We start from the raw sequence: 16,183 nt of genomic DNA on the forward strand, positions 1-16,183 counted from the left end.
TTTGGGGTTATTTTTAATAAAGACAGAACTGGCCTAAGAGTTGAGCATAAGAGAGTTAGGATCTTTCAAACAAAAAATGCCAGATGTTTTCCTCTTGCTAATGCAGCACTCTTGGAGCTGTTTTTTATCTCAGTGACTGCTCAATGGACAGGCATAAAGATTTATTGCTCTTGAAATGTCAGTTTCATAAAACTTTATCTTCTCGATACACAACACGGAAGCAAAGGTTTGACATCCTTCCTGGTTTTCTGATGCTGTATAAGTCTGCATGGATCATTGAGACAAAAAAAAAAAGACTGAAACTTCAGCAATACCACAACAGTCCCAACAGGCAAGTTTATGTGAGGTAATACTGTGCAAAAAGCTCTTAAGTAGAAAGAACTCCCAAGAACACTCGTTTCTTCTCTATACAAAAACCAAGAGATTTTAAACTTCTAATTACTAAAAATTTAACTCAAAATTGCAAACAGCTTTCATAAAAGATGCCTGGCAGAAAACATCTTAGTATTTGTTGAATTCTAACATAAAAAAGCTTATTTTAAAGCTAAATACTTGGAAGCTGACAAGACCAGGATTCAGGGCAAGCTGCACTGTTTTACTCACCAGCTCCAGTAAGCCCAGAGTGTTATCTCTCAACAACACAGGCCCAGATTTCTTAAATCTGAGGTGGAATTAAAAGGAATTAAATGTTCAATTAAGAAAAAGAACCTCCTGTTATCTATGCAGTTGGGACTTTGTATTTGGACAGCAGAGCTGGTTCAACACTTCTCCATCTTCTACAATTTACACAGTTACATCAGAGTGGTCAATGAGCTTACATGAAAAAAGAACAAATATTAAAGAGTAAAAATGTCCGTTTCTTACAGTGCTGAATGAAGCACCCTCACTAACTGCATGTGCCCTTGTAAGCAGGCAGTGACATCTTGGCTGACACATCCATGGTTCCCAACATCCTCTGAGTCACGAGCGAAGCTCCAGCTCCTGCACATCCCCAGCATCCGGTTTGCAACAGGGCTGTGGGAGAGACTAACAAGGGAGAAAGGCAAAGAGCTGAGCAATGAATTTCCTCTGATCCATACACACTGGGCCATTTGCATCACCTCCTGCTCAGACAGGAAAAATCCAGGCTTTCCATCACTGAGCATCTCCAGTTTTTGCCTTGTATTAGCCAATTTCTCTTTCTAAACAGCAGCTTCGGGGACTTTCCATTTCCTTACCCTTAAATATTCAGCTATCCTGACAGTGTTTCAGCTTCATAAAAATCCAGCATCTTTGCACTGCTGGTCCTTTATGGGCATGACCTCATTTTAGAAAGCATTGGAGAAGGCAAATATTAGAAGTACACCTTGCCATGCCAACTTCCAACAAAACAGATGCTCATTAACCCACGCTAACTGTTCCTTACAGAACTTCTCCATTCCCTTGGTCTCTTTGCTCAGCAAGCAGCAGAAATGGTTTGCTGCCAGAACCACTAGTGGCTCAGTAAGCATTCCAGCTTTCCCACTCAGCATTCCAAGCAGAGGAATCAGCCACAGAGGGTTTTTTTCCTTTCCTCTAAATAACACACTCATATGAAAGTTTGCACATGGCAAGCTCTGCACATATTTTGGGAGGATAGGAAACATCTGGCAAGCAGAGGCTGGAGCGATGGAAATCGCTCTAATTGGTTCCACAGAAGACAAACTACAAAAGAGGCCACGAGGTGAGGACATTCCTGAAGTTAACACATTCATCACAGCAAGGAAAAGCTGCAAAGTAAACTTGAACTGCCTGCTGTGACAACTCCAGAAGCTTTTTGCTGAGCCCAATGCAAATAACTGCTCTAACTTCCTAACAATGAATTATGGCAGTAATTGCCTAAGAACAGAAAGAAGGAGTCTCTCCATTGCTAGTAGCAATATAGGAGTAGATATTCTGGACCCAAAAAAAAAAAAAAAATTATCCATCTAATTCTGTGTTTTGCCTAAGGGAGGTCGGTCCCAACACCAACTTCCTTAAAAAAGGATAGATTAAAAAAAAAAAAAAAGCCCTACAGATAATAGCTTTCCTTAGAGAGAGAAAGAGCTAACCTGGCTATCAAATTTCTTTTGTGCAATTCCCCATCACTTTCAGCCCAAAAGGCCAACACCCACTGTACTCTCAGTGATCCCCCTGGCTCCAGTGCCTCTCTCTGATGTGAAAAATCACTGCCACTGCTTATACCAGAGCCTCTTAAGGGTCCAGCTCCCACTTCATAACCTTGGCCAATATCTGAGCCAGGAGTTTTATGATTAGGAAAAATTAATCCTTCAGCAAGGAGAATAAACAGGTGACCACAGGAGGGGACTGCTGGTGAGACAGGATCAATCAAAAGTGGAGATTTCAATCCTAAAGAAATTCCCTCATGTGGGTTTAGAGAACAGCCTCTCTCAGCTGCAAGATACAAGTGGGATAAATGGCTCAGCAAGCTGCCTCCTATCCACAAGGGCTTACCTGCTCTGAAGGAAACTTCTCCAAGAATTCTGCTGGCTATAGCAATGGTGCTTTAGATACACAGCCCTGCAAGAGCCTAGGCAAATAAAAGTAAGAATTGCTAGTCACAGGTGCTCTTTCTGGGACTGGAGAAATCCTTTGGAAAGGACTATGGGTAGACTCCTACCAACACCAAGTTGTGTCCCCTCTGACAAAACTCACAGGATTTAGTGAGGGTCCTCAGAAGGCTGGCAGTGCCCTGGAACCCATCTGAGCCAAGTTTGCAGCAGCCTTGAAGACTCCACATGGCACAGTCTTTCTCACTCAGTTAAACACAGATGAAGTACAACTGCATTTTTCCAGTTTCCATAGAAAAGCAGCACTGAAAGTGACACTTTGGCTCAGCTTTTCTCTCATTTCTGTTTTGTAGTCTAGTTTCTTCAGACACAGCAGCCAGATCTAACATACTTAAGAGGAGTAGCCTCTTCTGAATCCTATCCAACCTGAAATACTGGATTTGTTGGCCAGAGGCCCAGGTGAGGCTGTAACTGTGACACTACATGCAATACCTTCACTTAACCTTTTCCCTCCCAAATTGCCAGAATGTATTTCAGCTATTTTGACATCCTAGCAACAAAGATCACTTCATATCCAGCTTTTTATTTCACTTTCCATTTGAGCATGCCTAATGCAGTGCTCTGCAGCCACTACCTCAGTGCAGTCCCTTCCAAGCTCTGAGTCAGAGGCTGTGTCTTGCAGGGCTCAGTCTCCCCAGAGGCCCCAGGGCCAGAGCTGCTGTGCCAAGAGGCTCCAGGCTGTGCTGGGGAGGGGCTCAGCAGCACCCTCACCTTTGGCCAGCTGCTCACTCTGTTCCACCCTCCTGACTCAGCCTCAAAGAACAGCCAAGGGAACAACGTCCTTTTCTTACTATTTATCCAAATAGGAGTCTGTAGGACTAGGCACAAAGAGATTTATTGAACAGATTTATTTTCAGAGAATCATGCAATGTCATTGCAAGGTGTTTATAAATATTTCTTCAGCCATGCCACAGCTAGATGATTAAAAAAAAAAACAAAACCAAAAAAAAGCTAAATTAAATCAAATAAATTTCCAGGACACATCAGCAGTTGTGAAACCCATTGTCTTTAAACACAGCAGCTGTTGGGGAGTTTCTCTCCTTAGCTGCTTATTGGGGAAAACATTGTCTTCCCATATTCAGGAAGAAATTTTAAGAAGGCTTCATTTGCCATAAAAAACCCTTACAGTAATACATGTAATTCCTTATGCTAGCATTTTTAGAAGGTGACTCTTGTGAAGTTAAACATTGTGTTGGTTTGAAACATCATGAAAACAAACAATGCACATGTATTGTGGGGAGGGTCACATCTGGAAAAACAGAATTTGAGCAAGCTGGACAAAGGTGCTTCTAAAGCTTTCTCTTTTCCTGTGCTTGGTACACACTGGACTGTATGACAATTTACAGTGGGAGAGACCTTGGGAGGTCTCTGTTCCAAAATCCTTCTCCAGGCAGGATCACCAGCCATTAGGTCAGACCAAGTTGCTCAGGGCTTGATTTTGAAACCCTCCATGGGCACAGCCCCTCTGAGCTACCTGTTCCACTGCTTCACTGTAAGAAAGTTCCCTCCTTACACATACACACAGAAATGTGTCTCTTCAAGCACAGCAATTCTTCTTCTGGCAATTTCCTCCCTCAGTTTCCTAGCTGTTGTAGAAACATACTCACATCCTGCTCTCATCTTACTCCTCCTTGCCCCCTCATTCCTTTTGCTCACCCTTGACTTCTCACTTTCACCACACCATCCCCCACACCTTCTCTTTGCTTAGAAATGGGATTTCTTGTTCTTGTCCTCACATCAGTTTGCTCATTAAATCTTCTCAGCAATAAGAATGCAGGTGAATGCAAAGAAAGATCCCATGCCACCTTTTCTGCTTGAATTCCTCAGTGCAAGATGAAGGATGGCCAGAACTTTTCCACTTTGCAGGTAACTGCATCTACTGGAATCTCTCCTTCCTCATTCCAAAGCATTCCCCACGGTGTCACAAAAAATCCCTCATGAGCAGACATGAAGAATAATAACTGCCCTGCCTTGAGCTCCTGCCCTGGACACCACCAGACACAGCAGGGCCTGTCACAGCCACAATTCCCCCTGTGAGCCAACGCTATCACAGCTCCTGTGCCGTGTGCTAACTTCTACAGAACTTCAGGCAGATGGCAGATGTGATCCAGCTGTGTAAACCATCCCTGAAGGAATTCCAGGTGAATAGTAGCATGAGGAAAATCCTGACAGATTGCTTCCCCACCCAAGGGGAAAAGGATTTCAACAGCAACTAAAAAGATTACAGACTGGGATATCCCAGCTCCCTTAAATCTGACTTGAGCAGTCAAGTCTTACTTTGGGTGACTCAAGGTTACTCAGCTATCAGGACAAATTATCAAATCAACCCTTTCACTCTGACACCAAGAAATAATGATGCTCGTGACACTTCTTCCTGTTCACTTGCTTGCCAAACAACCTTGTTGATATCCTATTTTATATCATTTTTAAGGCATAGAATATTCATAGGCATCTCCATTTTGTAGCAGAGGAAGGACTCCCTGTCTCTGAGCAGAGTGAAAAGAAGTCATGAACTGACCATAACCCCATTCATTCTCTGCCTCCTTGCACCACAGGGGTGGTGGTAGAGCTGAGAAGGAGGGAGAAGTGGCAGGAAGGTGTTTTTAAGGTTTTATTTTACTTCTCATTATCTGCTCTTCATTTAGTTAGTAATAAATCAATATCTCTAATTGAAGCCTGTTTTGCCTGGGACTGTACTTGATGAGTGATGTCTCCCAGTCCTTAACTCATGAATCCTTCCTCATCTTTTCTCTCTGCTGTCCAGGTGTGGAAGGCAGTGGTAGAGAGGCTTTGGTGGGTGCCTGGCACCCAGCCAGGGTCAATCCCCCACACTCAGGTGTCACACAGCAGTTATTGGCAAACAACAGGTAAGGAAGGCACTTTCCTGGGACAATAGCCAATACTTTTCTTCTCAAGCACACTACAGTGGGGTTGCTTAGTCAAAAACCTGTTTATGCCTCTCTGGCAATGTGTTCAATACTCCACTGTAAATGTTATTTTACACCAAGCATGATTTGTTTTATATAACACATAACACATTACTCAACTCCATCCCTACATTCTGCTTCCAACAGAAGCCATCAGTAAACATGAAAGAAAAAAAAAAAAACATGTTAGAAATGGGGCAGAGAAACCTCCAATTTCTGTCCATTGTCTGTTAGGGATTCAGCAGCTGGCTCCAGTGACCTGTCACAATGATAAGCTGATGGTTGGCTTCCTGCTCCAAGCCTTCTTCCTCATCCTCCTCTCTTGGACACCATACATGCTGGAGCAGCCCCTCAGCCACCATGAGCTCACCCTGCCCCAAAGGGGCACCTTTGCTGGTGACTCCACTGAAGCACACACTGCTTAAACTTTAGACTGTTTGTTTTAGAATAGCCCATAACCAAGTCATTCTACAAACTGAATCAAGAACCTCAAGAATCACCTTCAATCATAAAGCATACCCTCCACTAACTCCTAGAAAAATGCCCAGAAAGAAAACTAAAAAGGCTGAAAACTGACTTGCTGGCAGCAGAAGGAACAGCATCCTAACCCACTGTACTCAGAATAATTAGATGGCTGCTCCCACTGACACAAGCAGACTTTTCTACTTGAAGGAGTTGAACTAAAAAAGTAAACAAATTAACTTTCTTTCCTCCCAACCAGTAACACAGTGATCACAAACAAGCAGTGGCTGTTGCCATTTCTCAGAGAAATTTCTGCAGGAGCAAACTTGTGTAAGTACATCAAAACCATCAATGTACATAAACTCAATGGAAATATAATATCTTAAATGCAATACACTGACTACCAGGAGTACTCTACAGTGCAGAGAAGGTAACCCCCATGCCCTCTGCTTGCTTTAGGAAGCAGAGGAGCTTCAGTGCAGGTAATGCAAACTAATCAATGGAAAGCCAGTGTGAGCCAGGCCTATGCAATGCTGAGCCAAGAACTGGCAGTTCAGTGAGTCAGCCCAAGAGCCCTCCACAACCAGGGGCTCAAACTGCCAAAAACAGACAACAAAAAGCAGAAGGACACAGTGGCTCTGATGTCTGCACAAGGACAATGCAGAGAGAAAGGTAACTACAGTGACCAAAGGAACAGGAGTTCATGAGGGGAGCTGAGATTTCCATCAGGAGCAGAGAAAAGGTACAGGAGATTGGAGGGATTACAACACAGGTGAACAAAACTCACAAAGGCAATGAAGGAGTTGAATATGCAGCTCTCACCATGTGTAATTTGCCAAAGCCTAGAACTGCAGGAGCAGGGGTTCCTGCAGAAACGAGCAGCAAACTGGGTTGGAGCAGATCAAACACTTTTTACACTATGAGCAAGAAACTCCCAGATCCTGCTGCCAGCAGAAGCTGTGGAGGTGACTGCACTCAGCAGGTTCAAAATGGGACCAAAAGCATTGAAAAACTGATCTGTAACCAGCAAATACAGGACCAGACAAGGACAGCCAAGGCCCCTGGGAGAGTGCAGGAGGACTGGAGCACAAAAGCATCCAGGTTTGTAATCTTTTCTCAAAGCAGCCTTTGCTAGTGCTCCCACAGGAGTTCAATTACTGGCCTAGATGGGCTGTGGGTCTGACCCATTAGGGCATTTCTCATGTTACATTTATTCCCCCACACAAATCTCTTGGCTTTTATTGGATCCAAAGCCAAGCAGAAGACTGAAATTCAGAACTTCAATTAGTGCACTGTTTTGGTATTCACACACACCCAGAAGATCCTGAATGGATGTTACTTTCATTACACATATTTCTGGATTATCTTTTTTTTCCATTGAAATGTGGGCTGTCTTCTGGGAGTCAGCCAGCTGCCTTCAGGAGACAATGCTGCTGAGCTGCTGTCAGCTGCTGCACTGGAACACAATACCATCTGACAGACAAGAAAAACAATTCTTAACTTACCATGAACGTGCCAGAGGTTAGCACCAGTGTTAGTTGTGTGTGTTAGACAAGAAAGTGCTCTCTTATACAGCAATCAGCTTGGGAAAAGCTAAAAAAAACCATAATTGCAGAGTACTGTGCAGCCATCCTCCTGCATGTGAGCATTTCTATATGGGAAGCTTCATTTCAAAGTTATAAAAAGAGTATTTAAGAGAGATCAACCCATCAGCAAAAAATCTGTCCTCTGCATAAATCTCAAAATTCTTCATTGATACACAGACAGCATCTTTCCCTGCTAGAGAGTGGAAATAGTAAAGTAACTTGGAGAATAGACTTGTATTGCTAGAAATCATTTAATAGCAAAAACTTCGTGGAGGCTTTACTTTGAAACTATTGCTTCTCACAAGACCAGAAAACCTGGGAGATCACACCAGAATTAGAAAGTGCCTGCGTGACACATCTGAGATTGAGCTACATACCTTTCCTTCCTCAAAAGACTATTTTGATAGCAGACTTAGTTCAGCTTATTTACAGGTTTGCAGGTCACTTTTTAACTTGTCCAAGCATATGCCAGGCATGTGTACAGCAGCCAGATAACTTATAATTTAAGTAATTTCTGAAAACAACATGCAGAAACAAACATTTAATACAGATGATTATCACTTATACTTTGATTTTGGCTTCATACTACTATCTTTGCATCACTGTATTTAATTACACTCCACATTTCCTTCTTGAGTCATCGTTGCATAACAAACCTGATAGCCACTTTATGGGTGTGTTGCAGGTTTGCACAATTAACTGAGTCTATTGGACTGGAAATGACGATTTGTATTAACTGAAAAGATCATGTGGCTGCACAGTTTGTGGGTGTTGGTTTATTAGAATGGAAAGTGCCAATTAGAGAAGGAGAAAACAAAGACAAACTAATGATGTTTTAAAGAGAAGTACCTATGACTTCCTGGAAATGCTCAAGTTTATCTGGGATAGGATTCCCAGGTGCTATAATACAAATGAAATTATTCTTCCTCTGTTCATCAGCACGTAGGAATCACGAAGGAGGAGGCACAGGCAATGGAGGGAGAACAAAACACAGAAAAACCCAGGAACAGGACAAGAGTTTCCATGCCAAGGCCACCACCACTGTCACCCCCAGCTCGCAGCTCCTGCCCAGTAAAATCTGCTCAGTTTGGTCACACAAGAAGCTGCTCTGCCCTGAACCCATAAAGAAATTCAGCAGATCCCAGAAGGAGGAGAAGAGGCTTCCATCAACAAATTCCAGCTCCCAAACCTGCAGTGAGCCCACAGAGGATGGAAGAGAGTGCAGGCTCAAGAGAGGAGAAATTTCTGCACTTGTGGATGTAGGGCTTTGGCCACGCAGGTGCAGCCCCAGCACCCAGACCCTGCAGCACTGCTCTCCCTGCACAGCTATTTCCAGCCATGCAACAGGAATATTTTCCTCCTCTCTATATTTTAAGCTCAACAGCAAATTCAGTTCAATCATACTTTATTCTTCATACCTACTTTCAACATCTCAATCTCATTACCACAAACCCTTACTAAAAATATAAACACCACATGCCTCCAAACTGACTAAAGATTATATATTCAACTAAGGTATTCACACCATTTTGATTAACAATTAAAAGGCTATAAGACAGCACAAACAATATATAATTTAAGTAGTTAAAGATGTGCTAAAAACTCAAGTTATTTAGTTGCTCAAAAGTCACATTAATTATTTTGCAATGTAATTAAACCCAAGAAATTTCATAAATTAATTATCCCTCACAAATTTCTTACATTTTAACACAGAAATGACTTCAGTATTTGAAAAATAATTCCACAATTGATATAGTTCAATGTGGTAATTAAAGGAGGATAAAGTATTTTTGGTGGAGTTTTTGGGAGGGGTTGAGGGCAGGAGTGGAGAAACATACAGAATCAGATTGTTCCCTTAATTTGTATTTTTATAATTGAGAGACATAATTTAAAATACTTCTAAATAAATATTTAAAATAGTTTTGAGCTATTTAATTCTAAGAGCCAAAATTCAGATATGTTGATCAACCTATTTCCCCAGCAAAATCATTAGGTTCAGTAGAAATTCACTTCTCAGAAAATTTGTGTTTCATTAGAAGGCACAAATCCACTCAGGTGAGTAGAGCATTAAGCTCTGGAATTAAAGATGCCAGTCATAAATAGACATTAAAACACATGTCAGATTTTGACATGCCAAAAAAACCCCAGAAGCAAGTTCACCAGCACTGTCTCAATTTGTTGGGGGTGTCTGTGCTACAGGATGAGTAGTGCAAATACGAACACACAGCTCAAAATACAAATGCTTGGCAGACAGTTGTGTCCCCTTCCACATGCCCCACATAGGCAGAATCTTAAATAAGAGTAAAATTAACTTTATACTACTTGGGAATCAAGTTACCAAACTATTAATTTCTACAATGATACACTTAGAACTGTTTCCAAATCCTGCTTCTATATATACAGCTTTTCCACTGAAATTACTGGTTCAGAATGAGAACCAGATGAGCTCTACTCCCACTGTCCTTCCTGCTCAGTCTGCTTTTACCTCCCTGACTCACCAAAGCCACTCACTATTCCACCTTCAAATCTTGCAAAATCTGTGCAATCTCCTTCCCCTGCTTTCAGAGGTCTCAAAAATATCCCTGTGATTCACAAGGCATCTCAAGCTTCCCTGGGTGATGTTTTTTTTAACAGTCTGCTATAATTCTAGGCTGTCACTTTTGCCTACTCTTTCTTCTGTAGAGATCACAAGGATGGATATTGATGATATTTTTGGGGAATCCATTCAGTGTAGCAACAGTTCAGGTAGAGCACCAAAAAAAGGGGTTGTGAGCTGCTGACCCTTAGCACAACAAAGGGCCTGGGGACTGTGGCCCAGCCAGGGGAGGGACACAGAGACAGCAGCACAAGCCCTGGACTTTTGCATGCTTAGACTGCAAGGATTTAAAAGCCCCTTTGTTTGGGGTGCCTTCTCAGAGGTACCATCTCAAACTGTTGTTTTGTTATTTAGTTATTTAGCCAAGATTAAATTATTTCATGGATCAGGATGTCTGAGACTGTGATGGGAAACCTGGTGTGACTGTGGAAATGTGGGTGTGCAGCTGCACAGGGGCCTCAGTCCCTGCTCAGGTGTGACTGCCAAACAGGGACATTTCCTTAAATTACTCTATAAATAAAGTATTTTATCAAAAGAATGGGCTATGGTATTTTATCTTTAATAGCTAAAAATGATAGAACAAGGCACTGAAAAACAAAGAGCTGACTCCTACCATTACTGCCAGTCCCAGTGAAGCTTACTGTCTAATTATGACTGTAAAAGACTGATGACTTCTAAGCTTGCCAATACAAATACACAGCAGTTACAGAATCTAGCAATATTTAGGAATTTTTCAAGAGTTCCTGTTTGGTCCTGAAAACAAGACTCTAGTTGTTTTGAAGGAGAGACACCTCTACTTGCAAAATACTGTGTGTGAATGCATGCAATAGCTGTCAGGCTTTGCCACCAAGACAATGTCTATGTACTGAGTGCAGTGAAATGAGCGTGACAAAAAAAAAAGCACACTGAAAAAGAAATAGTGTAGTAGACAAAGGTAACAGAATACAACATGTTCTTGTGAAGGCTGAAAAGAAACTTCAGTGGGGCTGCAGACCCTAACACTGCACATAGATGGATTCCTGGAACTTCCCCCAAAGTGTCATTGTGCACAACACTACAGTTGTGTGAAATACCGTGCCTAAAGGGCATAAAAACACAACTGAGCCGTCAGCTGACAACAAGTCCTCTGGCTCTGCACAGAAGGAGATGGGATGCACCAGAGCAGTTAAACTGGGATTTGAGTCAGCTCCTCTGTTGATGTGCCCAGCGTCCTGCTCCAGTGGAACATCTCTGGACACTGCCCTAAAAGCACACACTGCCCTAAAAGCACACAATGCCCTAAAAGCACACAATCTTAGTGGATTAAGTGAGCTCTGGGTATTTCACCAGACTAAAGCTTCCTGATGACCAGTTTACATGCACGGTTTACATGCCCGAGAGCAAGAATGAACTCAGTTTGGGAGGACTGTGTAACAATGTCTCTACAGCAGGAGGAAGGAGGTCACACTTCTTGTGAGTTGTTCAAGTATTACAGAATGGATGGTAAAAAACAGATGTGGCTGTGGCCATTTCTGGGAAACACAAGTGTGAACAACCAGCTATTTTTAATTTATCGAGTTCCATTCCAGTCTAAGCTGCTACAGACTGTGTCAATATTTGTGTCCTTTTTTGATCTCTTCCCTCACTCAGCTTATGCTTATGTGCTGAAAAAGTCTGAGCACATGATTACCCCATTCAGGCAACGTGCCTTTGAAATGGCTTTTTAATCTAGACTCTCCACTCCCTGACAGACTGAATTTTGCAGTATGTCTGTATTCGCTGTCTAGACACTTGAATATGCTAACCTCTAATTTAGCCCTCCTTTACTGACCCATGAGTTTCCTCCCTTCTGTGGGTCTTCTGGCTAAACTGGAAATGCAAGACACTCATTCTGCCCTACACCTGGCTGGTGCAACTGCATTCATACAAATCTGACCAATGAAGTATGCACATGTTCCTCATTCACAGCAACAAGGAATTCTTACTCTGAAAAAGTTTTGTAGCACTCTCCTAAAGCTGTTCCCTTCTTCCTGGTCTCTAGACTCAAAGAACAGCACAGCCCTATCCTGAAAGGATTCAACTCCACAGACAAGGGCCTGAGCTGAATCTTGTAAGCAGAAATAAATCATTGTATACCCAGTTACATAAACAGAAAATTATGGAAAAGTCTAACAAATATAAAATGGAATGAAAAATACAGATGCATTCCAACAACAGCTGTGCTGCCCCAAATCCCAAGGTCCACCTAATCCAGTATTGCCCTAGCATGGGTTAAAAAAAGGAAACAAATGTTTAGGGCAGTGGGCAACTTCCCCTCCCAGTTCCCAGCAGTCTGATACAAGGCACTTTCCCTAGAGCCTTAATGGATTTTTCTTTCATCAGGCTTTTTTGACTGGTTTTTGAAGCAAGTAAAACTTCTGGTATTTGCAGCACTGAGACAGAGATCTAATCAAGGTACACAGACAAGAACTCACAAAAGCCATGCTGTATTTCCACTTTTAGATAGTATGTTTGCATCACAAACCACTTCCACATGCCTGAAGCATAAAAGATTTGCTATCTGTGTCAGCTTCTGCAGATGGCTTAAGAGACAAATTAGCATTATCCAATTGCTTTAAATTCTTGTATAGGGACAATTCAAACAAAGACTGAGTAATGGCCCCTGTTCAAAGCTGAATTTCAGCATCAGGTCTGTACAGTTGCACCGTAGTTTACCCTTGTTATGCGAGAGTCTGCACTGCTGATCTGTGAACGCCTTAAACTCATTGTCTCTGCCCCTTCCCTTCCTTCCTCTATCCCACAGGAAGCACCACGGGACACCATGCAGCATCCCCCGTGCAGTAAGAATAGAAGTATAAAGGTTAACTGCTTGTAATTTGGGAGATATTCCTCCACTCATGTACCAGCACATCAGTTTACAGCCACTGCACCAGTCTCCGACTTCTCTGTTGTCAGTTCAGTGAGGCTGCAGCAATTCTCATGTGTCCCAGATGTATTGTTTTTTCCCCTGGAATAAACATGGAAAGCAACATTAAGTTGCTTTCCCTCAGTTCGGGGTGGTACATGTTCAAAACTTGGGTAACTGAGAATGTTCTTATCTCCATCGTTTGTTTACATTTTCATGTCAGAGAGTACCACCAGAGTCCTTAACCTCAACGTTCATATGTAGATCCACTCAGCCAGATTAGCACAGAACAGAACAGGAGATAAGTACCCGAATAAGATAAAATGCAATAAGGACTGCATAGTTTAACTCCCACTGTGCACATCCTGGTTCTGCTTGAGGCAAAGGGTGTGATTTTTAAGAAAGAGGCAAGAGCCACATGATAACTCATTTCTTTTGGAAGTCAGCATCCAAACCAAGGCCATTGTCTTCAATTTTAATCTGTTGAATAATGACAGAATTCAGGACTTCTCATGATGGAAAGATGGATTCATAAAGCACCTTCTGCACTGCATTTTGCTAGGTTTGCTTGTCCCAGGCAATGCCTTACTAAAGTGTTCAGAAAGGCTACTTTGGACATAACTTGTGACACACGATCCTGGCTCTGCAGAAGCACCTCTGGAGGTGCAACAGAAATGCATCCCCAGCACCCTCCCTCACAGAACTAGTCATGCAAAAACTAACACCACAGCATCCAACTTGCACTCTGTTTACCTCTCTTCAGGAAAGCTTTTCCTCTCTGATGACTGACCACAATTACCTTTTCTAGTCATTAACAAGGCCAAAAAGAAAAGTGTCTAAGCTACTCATTCCCTTTCAGGCAACCAGACAGGAGGCATGCTTACCAGAGAGCATGGAAAAAAAAACCCCAAGCTTCCTGCTCAAGAGCATCTACCACAAATAAGTATGATTAAGCAATAATACAGCAGCAGCTACTGTAAAACAAGGTTGTTGTTTATAGAAGGAGGCTTAAAAAAATCACAACAATCTAAAGAGCTTTATCTATATTAAAATACATATCTATTATTTTCCACTAAGTCTTTCAGTATTAAGTTTTTTGCAATTTTCTGGCTTCCTAAAAAGATTTTGCCTTTTGCTTCTTCAGCTGCTGCTTTACATGTATGCCTTTTTTCCTCTCAAAACAAACAGAAGGAGCAACTGAAAATCTTAAGTGTTGAAAACAGGAAATATGAAGGGGACTGCAAAGCAAGCTAGAAACAGGACAACTGATCAAAGGGCATTGAGAACCTCTGGGATTCTCTCTGCAAAGAGAATCCTCAAATGAAAGGCAGTATCATGAATGAAAGACCATGCTATTCTTTTTTTTCCCCCCAGAATTCAGACATTTCATTTATTAATTACAGAAAAGTCTGCTATCCATCTCCAAATCTGCTACAGGAGAGGTTTAAGGCCTCTCATAATACTGAGCTGTTGTTTTTAGCAGACTTGTTATTAGTATTGATGACCCATGGTGTTGAAGACTACTTAGGAGTTCGTCTTCAGGGCACTTAGCAAATTACAAAATGTGGTTTACACATGCCTACAGAGCTATGAGGTGGTTGCAAAGAAGGGAGAGAAATGGGAATGTAACTGTTGCTGCAGAATTCAATTTCCTCTGTCCTCAAGTCAGCACAGAAACTACTGCAAGTGACACCATTACTAAATGTTTTTATTCAGTAGAACAATCAGAGATTTAAGGCATGGAGTTTTAGTGAACAAAGGCCATGGGTAAACTTATTTAACAGTAAGAGACAAAAATTCCATACAATTACAAGCACATGAACTAGCTCCAAAATTATCTAACAAAATCAAACAAGGCCTGCTGATAGAAGCACAGGGGCCACAGGGTAACACCTGTAGGGAATACCAGAAAGACTTTTCCCTCCATCAAAGATTCTCAGCTACCAAGAAGCAAAGAAGTCAAACATCTATTATTCCTCATGCTCCACTACAGAGGCACTACAAGAGTTTGTCCTACTGAAGTCATGTCAACATTCTGTGAAAAACATTTCAAGTTTGTCCTTTGTATCCATTCATTACAACATTTAGGGCTGTTTGCATATCAGTCAGTATGTACATCAACACATCAGAATTTTAAAAAATAAAAAGAGAAAAAAAAAAGGAAAATAAAAAGAAATTACTTTCTCCTCATGCAACCAGGACAATTTAAACTTGAGATAACTCATGTTGCAGGGCCAGCTTATCCACAGGAGTAATTAGTCACGGTCCTCAAGTCCAGAACAATAGAAGTACAGCAAATACTTGGAAGCAGTCTCTGAGCACGTACAGTTCAGCACAAGCCACTGCCACCAGAACACAAACATCCTACAGTCTCTGTTAAGTGTAGCCCAATTCATCAAAATCACAAACCCACACTCTCTCCCCTCCTTCCTTTCCATGGCTTCTACTTCCCCCTATATTCTTTTCACTTTCTCTCACCTGCATAACATGTCCAGTCAAATTTAGAGGGCCTCTTCATCATTTTCCACACTGGAAATCTCTCCTAGGTTATAACCCTGCCCTTTTTTCTCATATCACCTGTATTTTTACAGCAGTACAACAGTTCCTATGATAAAAACACATAAGTAGGAGATCTTATTGTCCCTAAGAACAAGGGTGGATGGGGAGATTTTCACCAGAGGCCAAAAGAAACCCCAAAGAGAAAAGAGGAGAAGTCAACTGCAGACATGCATCACATCAGGCAATGAAATCAAGAATTCTTCTTTCTTAAAGTATTAGTAACTATTCCAGTCCAAAGAGTATAGATAGAAGACACATTTTGTTGATCCTACTGTCAGCACCTCTCTGTGCTAGGAGTTTCAAGAGTCCCACACTGGTCTTTCTTTCTCCAACAAAGAAATTGTTGCAGTATAGAGCAAAACTGATCAAAAGCCTGATTCTTATTGTTTATGCTGTAATGAACAGCATCACTTGTAAATGCTCTCAAGTCCATAAACAGCAGCTTTCACTATGAATCCTCCTTTTCTGACCACTGCAGTTTATTTACCACCACAAATCTATGCCAAATCTGCAAGAGCCCACTCATATTTTTCAAGATGCCAAATAAATCATTACACATGATGATAGATTTATTTCAACAC

The sequence above is a fragment of the Molothrus aeneus genome, chromosome 21 (genome assembly GCF_037042795.1).
Source record: "Molothrus aeneus isolate 106 chromosome 21, BPBGC_Maene_1.0, whole genome shotgun sequence".
Lineage (NCBI taxonomy): Eukaryota > Metazoa > Chordata > Aves > Passeriformes > Icteridae > Molothrus > Molothrus aeneus.